The sequence below is a fragment of the Cucurbita moschata genome, unplaced genomic scaffold (assembly GCF_002738365.1).
Source record: "Cucurbita moschata cultivar Rifu unplaced genomic scaffold, Cmos_1.0 Cmo_Scf00061, whole genome shotgun sequence".
In the NCBI taxonomy this organism is placed as follows: domain Eukaryota; kingdom Viridiplantae; phylum Streptophyta; class Magnoliopsida; order Cucurbitales; family Cucurbitaceae; genus Cucurbita; species Cucurbita moschata.
Window position 1 is genome coordinate 447,577 of NW_019268577.1, and position 10,085 is coordinate 457,661.

Below are 10,085 nucleotides of genomic sequence, written 5' to 3' on the forward strand. Positions count from 1 at the left end.
GGACATTTGGTCTAGTGGTATGATTCTAGCTTCAGGTGCGAGAGGTCTTGAGTTCGATTCTCAAAATGCCCCCACAACAAACTATCAAATTTGAAACATGTGATGTTAGGTCTGAGGTATAGCAAAATAATTGTACCACTTTCTACAACTTTCTCTTTTGTAATTTCTTGTGAATAAAGAATGAATCATGATTGAGCAGTCTGATTTCAAGGGCCTTGTATTACAAAGGAGGGGCACAAATTCTCAATTTATCTAATTAAAGGAGGGGGTTCTCATTTACTCTAATGTAAGATGTGCCCAAGTAACCGGTGAACAATAGTCTTCAAAGAAGAGGCGGAATGGAGAATAAGAACGCGAGGAGCACAAAAATTTCCAGCAAATCAAGTAAGGAAGAAACAACCAAAAGGCTAACTGGAGCCTGACTTCAAAGTCCTTACAAGGAGGGGACAAAGATCCACAAATATCTATTCCTTAACTGTTGTCGAACAACCAGAAAGGCTGACTGGAGCCTAACTTAAAAAGCTTTACAAAGGAGGGAGGCACAGATTCACATATTCTTGATTGCTTTATAGGTGAACAACTAGAAGGGCTAACCGGAGCCTGACTTCAAAGGCCATAGATAGGAGGGGGGAACAAATTCGCAGATTCTCGATTGCTTAACCGGTGGACAACTAGAAGGACTAACTGGAGCATGACTTCAAAGGCCTTACAAAGGAGGGGCACATATTCACAGATTCTCGATTGCTCTGATCACCCAATAATAGTTTTACATAAGTCATCGGTCATCAGAATCCTATTATGGAAGATGCACCAAAGTAACCGGTGATTAATAGCTTTCAAAGAAGAGACCAAACGGAGAATATGAGTGAGAAAGACACAAATTTTAAGCGAGTCGAGTAAGGAAGAAAGAATCAGTAGGATCAATTTTGGGTCAGGTTTAAACTCAAATTTGTGACTTACTAGCCCAAATTCCATATGTGGTAAAAAACTTCCGTGGCCCAACCCTCATTCGCAACCCGGATCCCACCAATGCCTTTTCAACCTACATGCATGCTCCTTGCACAGATCACGCAAATTGTCAGAAGATTTGGCCCACAATCTGGAAGCCATGACCCGTGCATTAATCTGTGACATGAACTTCGACCCCAAATTCCTAGCTATGCCACTCTCATGTGTAGCCTGCATTTGCACTTTTTCAGCAATGGGATAGTAAATGTGCAACATTTTTTCTAACTCAACAAACAAGTCAACTGGGGAAAATTTGGACTGCATCGACAATAATCGCATATGCTCGAGCCTCGGGTCACGTTTGAGAGAAATGTTATGAAAAATGTGAGCGAGAAAATATGTTGAAAAGAACTTTAAAAAAGCAATGTTATAAGCTAAAAACTAATGAGCAACAACAACGAGTTTGATAGCATATAACCAAGGTATGAAGAATTGACAATTAGTCACATTCCCCTATATTACATTTTGGGGCATTTTAACCCTGGTGGGGTGACCGGTCCATACACACTGTATTGGTACAACAATATTAGTAAAGGCCTACCTAACAAGAAAGCAAATAAAAGGGATTGAAACGGGAATGCGCCCAATGACTACAAATTGTTGACAAGCATGGCTGAGACATGTGACATGCAGCTACAGGAAACACGCCTTGGGCAATCATGACCGTGACATCCACTCCCACTCAATTGGTTGACATCTCTATCAAACAATTCTTCACAAACTCAGTGTTGTAGGATGATGTTGACTTCAGGTCTCTCGACGTGCTTTCTGCCGAATGAGTTTTTTCCATTCTACTCGAAACTACTCAAAACCACGTCTCGGTTAGTTGACTCTTCATGTCTTCTTTGTTGGTATCTTACTTTTTTCACTTGAACGTCGTACCACCTGCTTCTGTTTGATGTCTGGTTGGTTGAGAGATTAACTTTTCAAGTTACAAAGGTGGACAATAGAGTTAGTTCAATCAATTTCAAATCTTGAGGTGTAGAAAATACATGGATTAGCAACTAAAAATGATAGAACCAATACAAGAACACAAGGACATTTGTTTCAGTGGTATGATTCTCGCTTCGGGTGCAAAAGGTTTTGAGTTCAATTCTTGAAAGGTTCCCCACAACTAAGAAATTGATGTGCATAGGATTTGAAATTTGTTTCAGAAATCATCAACATTTATCATGAGTTTGTAAGGTATTGTCACAACCTCCTCTTCCACCCCGTCCATGGCCATGTCTGCAACCTTTATTTTCCTTGATATGGCTGCCACACTAACTCTACATGGTCTGCACATTTACTTCATTGACATGTTCTAAGGACGACCTCCGGTAATGTTTGATAATTGGCGGCAAAAGCCATCCTATCCCTGACGCTCCTCAACGTCACCATGCTTGATGGCGTCCCACATGCCTTGTGCCTATAAGTTGACACATCTTTATCAACCATGCTATGTTGTTACACATAAGTAACAGGTACTAGACTGTTACACTACCTCATTTTCGCTCTTTATTGTTTTCATATCTCCTTTGACAACTCTATGTAGTGATGACATTTTTTTTTGGCATCCTAGCTCTGATACCAAATATTGGATATATCCCACCATCGAAATATGTCGAAACTTGAGGGGTGTGGGCTTTTGAATAAATAAACCTTGAACATTTATACTTTTCAATTCTCTTTATTGATGTGTATAAAATTATGAGTATTATGAGTATTTATAACCGAGAAAGTATTAACAAATTCCTTAAACTTGGATTAATAACTACTTTAACTCACAAGTAAGAGTGTCAGTGGCAATTATTTTATTTTTGTAGACCTTGATCAACATTGTTTTATTTATCTTATTTATTTAAAAGTTCACTTTATTGTTTTTCAGCTTTGTTGTTATTAAAAAAAGATTTTAGTTCAAATATTTAGTTCCATCACCATTTATGAATTATTTTAAATGAACATTTTCGCACATAACTGATACTACAGACTAGTCAATGACATAAAACGAATCAGGTAAAGTAAATCAGAAGGTCAGTAATGTATCATATAGTATCCAATTCCTCTTATAGATGTAGGCTAGCCCTATTTTCCACTTTTGTAATTTGAAGCTTACTATCCCTACCAGTAAGATACATCATATAGGTTATGGGTTTCATAACTTAGTTTCACTATGGTTCTAGGTTCATATCTTCATAACTGGGTCATAGTACCGTGGTTCTGGATTATTGTCTTCATAACTTGGTTTCTTGATCATGTTCTATTTCTTGATTATTATGTTGGGCCGTACTCATTTCTAAGTTTCTCTATCATGATTATTGGTCAATTAATCTTTTAAGTATGGTTTCTAATCATATTTCATACCTCTTAATCGACCCCTTCAAATAATACTTTAGTACATGATCCATATATTGCTTACTTGTTAGTGTGAGTCCTTATCATGATCTACCCTAAAGACCTTGTCCTCGAATTCTAAGGTCTAAGCTTTTGTTTTGATCTAAGGACCTTAGCATTGTTGGTCTTAGCATTGTTGTTCTGGATTCTTGTCTTCATAACTTTTCTTTTAATAACTTCAATCTTGATCCGTGTTCTATTTCTTGATTGTTGTCTTGGTCCGTACTCATTTCTAAGTTTAACTATCATGATTATTGGTCAATTTGTCTCTTAAGTATGACTTCTAATTATATTCCATTCATCTTAATTGACTCATACAAATAATACTTTAATACTTGCATCCATATTGTTATTTACTTGTTAGCATGAATTCTTATTATGATTTATCGTCAAGACCTTTGCCCTTGGATTCTGAGGTCTAAGCTATGGTTCTGACCTAAGGGCCTTGGTACGGTGGTTTTGGGTTTTTGTCTTCATAACTTGGATCTTAATCTTTGTTCTATTTCTTGATTGTTATCTTGGTCGGTACGCATTTCTAAGATTAACTATGATTATTGGTCAATTAGACTTTTATATGTGATTTCTAATAATTTTCCATTCATCTTAATCGATTCATATAAATAATACTTTAATGCTTGATTCATATGGTTACTTTCTTGTTAGTGTGAATTTTTATTGTGATCTACTCTGAGGACCTTGCTTAGCTTCTAATCTAAGGGCCTTAGTACTGTGGTTTTGGGTTTTTGTCTTCATAACTTTGATCTTGATCCATATTCGATTTTTTTTTTTTTTTTTATTGTTATCTTTGTCTTGGTTACTTTCTTTGTTCTTGTTCTTTTCTTGTTTTGTTCTCCAAGGCACTCCCCTCAGGATTTTACGGTACTAGTCATGAACCTGATAACTTGTGTCCAAGGCTTCATACATTCCAAGCGAAATAGACTAACCCACGTCCAAGGCTTCATGTATTCCAAGCGACGTAATCTGGACCCGCATCCGAGGCTCCATGTGTTCCTTGCCATGTAGTCTGAAAATCTATGCCTATAGCTTCATGCGTTCCAAGTGGCATAGTCTGAATACTTACACTCAAGGCTTCTTATGATTGAAGCAGCATAGTCTAAAAACCTACATCCAAGGCTTCTTATGTTCTAAGCGATGTAGTCTAGTCCCGCATCTAGGATTTCATACATTTCCAGCGATACGACCTTAATACCTATGTCCAAGGTTTCATACGTTCCACATGGACTTTATATGTTCCAAGAAGAGTAGTCTGAAAACCTACATCCAAAGCTTCTTACGTTCCAAGCGATGTAGTCTGAGTTATGACCATATTGTACTGTGAGAGGTCTAGGAGTTCATTATTTCGTTGAAAATTTTAACGTTACTTAAATCCCGAGCAGATCGATTCAGGGTCTAAACTCACGGTTCTTTGTACTTTTGTTTCATATTTCCTTAATTCATACTTAGTTAAAGGTTCCAATTAATTCGTACAAGTATTTCTTAAAAAAAGTCTAAGATGATTACTTACCTCGTAGCCGATGTTTGGGACCTTCGTTTTCGAGCTTCCAATTTCGAATTACTTCAAATTTTCTTTGACAGAATATTAGAGTGTCTAGTTTTTTGAACCATAAGTTTTTCATAAGAACTGGTCTAGAAATGAGTTAAAATTTAGAAAAATCAAGGAAGGGTCGAGGTTCAATTGGACATGGCTGGTTCGGTAGAACCGGCCACGTCATCATTTTCTTCCTCTAGAAGGAAGAAGACGTGTGCGATCATTAGCGCCACCGTCTGAAACTTGATCCTCCATCTCCATTCACGGCATTTGTCCCCTCTAGTTTTTCATGAAACTTAAAGACGGTGTCAAGAGGAAGAGCTAGGGATTGATTTCATACCTTATCATGGATTGTAGTTTAAGTTAGTTAGATCCAAAGTTTACTGGAAATTGTTTTCCTCACCGAAGCTCAACCCAGAAAAATCTTATTGGGCAGCCGTTTATAGATATTTTCAGGGCGCGATTTCATCATGAAACCTCTTCCTTATCCTTTCCTCTAGCTAATGAAGTTTTGTTGGAGGAAGGTCTTTTATTGTGTGTCCTTAGTTTTAGAAATTTCTTCTCAATCTGCAACTCACCGAAAACGCACAGGATCAACTTCTTAGGCAGCTTGATCTTGGACGTTTTAGCTCTCGATTTCTTTATTAAAGTTACTCATCTCAATCCTTAAGCTAAAGGAATGCTTAATTTTAAGAAAAATGGAGCATAGATGGGAATTCGATCCTTACCCCCAATTTAAATCTGAAAACAACGTTCTTGAATTGGACACGCTCTGGGACTTGTTAGGCTTCGTTGTCTTTTATGGACTTACTCCTTAGTGTAGAAATCGATTTCTTTAATATGATTTTATATAAAAGTGGAGAAACTACAAATAATTTGAGAATAATGCTTAAGTGAAACTATCCAATTAAAATTTACCATAGAGAATAATTTCATCTATTTTTTTTCTGTCTAAATATAAAAGATATAATAATAATACTTGCACATGGATTTCATTACCGTCTTAATTCTTTGATGATTAATAAATAACTACAATTGATTTTATTAAAAATTTCTATGAAGATCAAATAAAATAAATGAAATAATGATGATACGTTCAATGCACAATTGAACATGAAACCCACAACAAGATCATTTGGTCTAGTGGTATGATTCTTACTTTTGGTTTAAGAGGTTTTGAGTTCAATTCTCAATTCTCAAAATTTCCCTTAATATAAAATGGCTAAATAATTAAAATTGAATCGATCCACCCAAAATTTACTTGTTTTTTTGACTTTGTAAGGCGGTTTGTTTTTATTAGTTCATGATCTAAAAAGCTCGATAAAATGTTTTTAGCCCATAAAAAAAATCATATCAAGTGGGAGCTAAAAGTAATAGGTCCTCATGAAAGGGTATTTGGTCTAGTGGTATGATTCTCGCTTTGGGTGTGAGAGGTCTCGTGTTTGATTCTCGAAATGCCTCACAGAAGTTTTTCCATTTTAAATTCGTACGAGCTATCAACGAATTCCGACAAAATCAAAGATCTACGTGACCAAATCGTCGTGACATGAACTCAGAATTTCTTCGCTTCGATTCCACCCCTTTTTCAACCGACACACATGCTCCTTGCCTAAATCACGTAAATAGTTAGAAGATTCGACCCACAACCTAACGGAAGCCATGACCCGTGCATTGATCCGTGACAGACATGAACTTCGACCCCAAACTCCTAGCCACACCACTCCTATATGCAGGCCGCTTGTCAAGTGTCACAATCGCACTTTTGCAGCAATGAGATAACGAATGTGCGACATTTTTTCTAACCCGGCGAACAAGTCAACTATGAGAAATTTGGACTGCATAGACAATAATCGCGTATACTCGAGCCTCGGGTAATGTTTGAGAGAAATTTTTTAGAAAACATGATGGAGAAATTATGTTGAAAACAACTTTAAAGAAAGCAATGTTAGAAGCTAAAAGCACATGAGAAACAACGACCACTTTGATAGCATATAACCAAGGTATGAAGAAATGACAACTAGTCACATTCTCATATAGTACATTTTGGGCCATTTAGTCTTGGTGGGGTGACCGGTCATACACCCCCGCATTGGCACAACAATACTAGTAAAGACCTATCTAACATGAAAGAAAATAAAAGTAGTTTGAAATGGGCATGCGGCCGTTGACTGCAAATCATTGACAAGCATAGCTGAGACATGCGACATGCGCGTCTACAGGAAACATGTCTTGGGCAATCATGACCGTGACATCCACCCCCACTCAATTGGTTGACATCTCTGTCAAACAATTCTTCACACACTCAATGTTGTAGGATGAGGTTGACTTTAGGTCTCTCAACACGCTTCTAGCTGATCACAGTATTTTTCAGTTTTTTTCAATCCACTTGGAACTATTGAAAACCACTTCTTGATTCGTTGACTCTTCATGTCTTCTTTGTTGGTGTCTTTTATACTTGCTTCTCTTGAATTCCTTTTTTCTTTGAATGACTTCGTACCACCTGTTTCTGTTTGATGTCTTGTTGGTCGAGTAGTAACTTTTCAAGTTATAAACGTGACAACAGAGTTCGCATCTATTGGATGCAATGTCAAATCTTGAGGTGCAAAAAACAGATGGACTAGTACCTAAAAGTGATAGATCCAATATAAGGGTACTTGGTCTAGTGGTATGATTCTACTCTCGGTGTGAGAGGTCTCAAGTTTAATTCTTGAAATGCCGTGCTAATTAGAAATTGGAGCATAACATTTGAAATATATATATATATATATATATATATTTTTTATAGAAATCATTCATGAAATGTGTTTTAGAAATGATTACAATATTAAAAAAAAAAAAAAAAACGAGAGAAGCTATATTTTTAATTGTAATCAACTCTCTTGTCACGTGGTTGTCCGCTCCGTTGTTTAGATATCAAATGTTGGTTTTCATTAGGTCTTTTCAAGTCATGTGGTTGCTCGCTTCATTGTCTAAATACCACACGTTGGTCTCTACTAGGTCTTTTTCATATGTAGACGGGTTTGTCATAACTTTCTCTTCATTGAGCATCAAAAGATTGAGAATTTTTTCGAGCAACATCAATGCAGACTTTTCATTATCTGTGAACACGAGGTTTGCTTCATCATCACGCTCCTTGTTGCGGCACTCTGCCACTTAATGCCCATATTTTCCACCAGAGTTACATTTGATCATATTCTTGTCCTTCCATGGGTTGGCATTGTCATGAGTTTGTGAGGTATTGTCATGATTACATCCCAAGGCTTTATACTTACCATCTTAGGAAACAGAGAAAAAAAGAAGAAAAGCAAAAATTAAGGCGATTAAAACTATAACGATAATGCTTTTAATATCATTTCATGTTTCCCACTTTTCGTTGACATGATTATCCAAATCTTAACCCTTGATATTTACTTTACTTGTGTACTTTAGGTGTATGCCTCAATTGAAATTATCAAACTAAAACTTGTACTAGAAAATAACTTCAACTGTTTTTTCTCCTGTACGAAGTAATTACCGCAAACCCTATATAAATAATTTAATAATTAAACTCTGTAGTCGCTTAAATCTAAAATATATAATAATAATAATTGCATATAGATTTCATTAACAAAGAAAATAAATTTAAGAAGGATGATACATTCAATAAACAATTTGTCTAGTGGTATGATTCTCACTTTGGGTGCAAGAGGCCTCGAGTTTCTCAAAAAGTCCCCTCAAGATCTTGTCTTCATATTTTTGATGTCGGTTCATGTTCTATTTCTTCTTAGTACTTGTTTTCTTCATAACCCTTTGTATGTTTTTGTCTTCATAACTTGGTTTTTCTTTGTACTTATGGTTCTCGGTATTCTTCTTGATACTTGTGGTAAAGGGCCTTACTACTGTGGTTCTGGGTTTTTGTCTTCATAACTTGTTCTTTTTAGTACATGTGGTTCTAGGTTCTTCTTAATGCTTGTGGTTCCTGGTTGTGGTTCGGAGTTCTTGTCTTCATAACTTGGTTCTACTATAGTTCTAGGTTCTTGTTTTTATAACTTGGTTCTACTGTGGTTCTAGGTTCTTGTCTTCATAACTTGGTTCTATTGTGGCTCTAGGTTCTTGTGTTCATAACTTGGTTCTACTGTGGCTCTCGGTTCATGTCTTCATAACTTGGTTTTATTCTTGTTTTGGGTTCTTTTTTTCCTAACTTAGTTCGATTGTTGGTTCTTGTTTCTTGTCTTCATAACTTTGTTCTACTATTGGTTCAGGGTTCTTGTTTTCATAACTTTGTTCTACTGTGATTCTGGGTTCTTGTCCTTATAATTTGGTTCGACTATTTTTTCTGGGTTATTGTCTGCATAACTTTGTTCTACTATGGTTCTGGGTTTCATAACTTGGTTCTATTGTGGTTCTGGGTTCTTGTCTTCATAACTTGGTTCTACTATGGTTCCCAGTTCTTTTCTTCATAACTTAGTTCTACTGTAGTTCTGGGTCCTTGCCGTCATAATTTGGTTCTATAGTGATTCTTGTTCTTGTCTTCATACTTGAAAAAATTGTGGTTTTGAGTTTCATGACCTGGTTCTACTGTGGCCCTAGGTTCTTGTCTTCATTGAAGAGAATGAGCTCTTCAGCTACGTAATAGAAGTATTAACCGTTTTGATTTCTATTGAGAATTAAAACAAAGCAATAAATAGAAGAATAAGAACTCTACCTTTGTAGAAACCCTAGCTTGCAAGAATCCTCGGAGTATTCCAACCATGCAGAAGTTCTTCAATATTCCACAAGATCTTCCTTACTATGACTCGAACACAAGGTCAAGGCTTGTGGGAGCCTCTTGAAAGAAAATCCCAAAGGGATTGGAAAAGGAGAGTTTCGAGAATTCTCTAGAGATGTAATTTCAGTATATTTTGGCTCAATCCGAGGGTACTATTTATAGGGACTCTTGGAGAATGTTTGTCACATAATATATTTACATATTTAATATGTTAAGATATAATACCTTATACAAATATATTTAGATATTATAAGATATCCTAATATATATTTAATTAATTTCAATCTTCATTAAAATTCTAAATATATTTTTATTTAATGTACCAAATACATTTATTGATTTAATATTTAATTGTATCAAATACCATAAATATATTTTTCCTTTTTAATATATCTAATATATTAAATA

General features: G+C 35.9%; 1 non-coding gene across 1 annotated transcript; it reads left to right on the forward strand.

The window, feature by feature from the left end:
- Window positions 1-72, forward strand: TRNAL-CAG. The gene has a single exon. It is a non-coding gene; the product is annotated as a tRNA-Leu (tRNA).
- The last annotated feature ends 10,013 nt before the right edge of the window (window positions 73-10,085 follow it).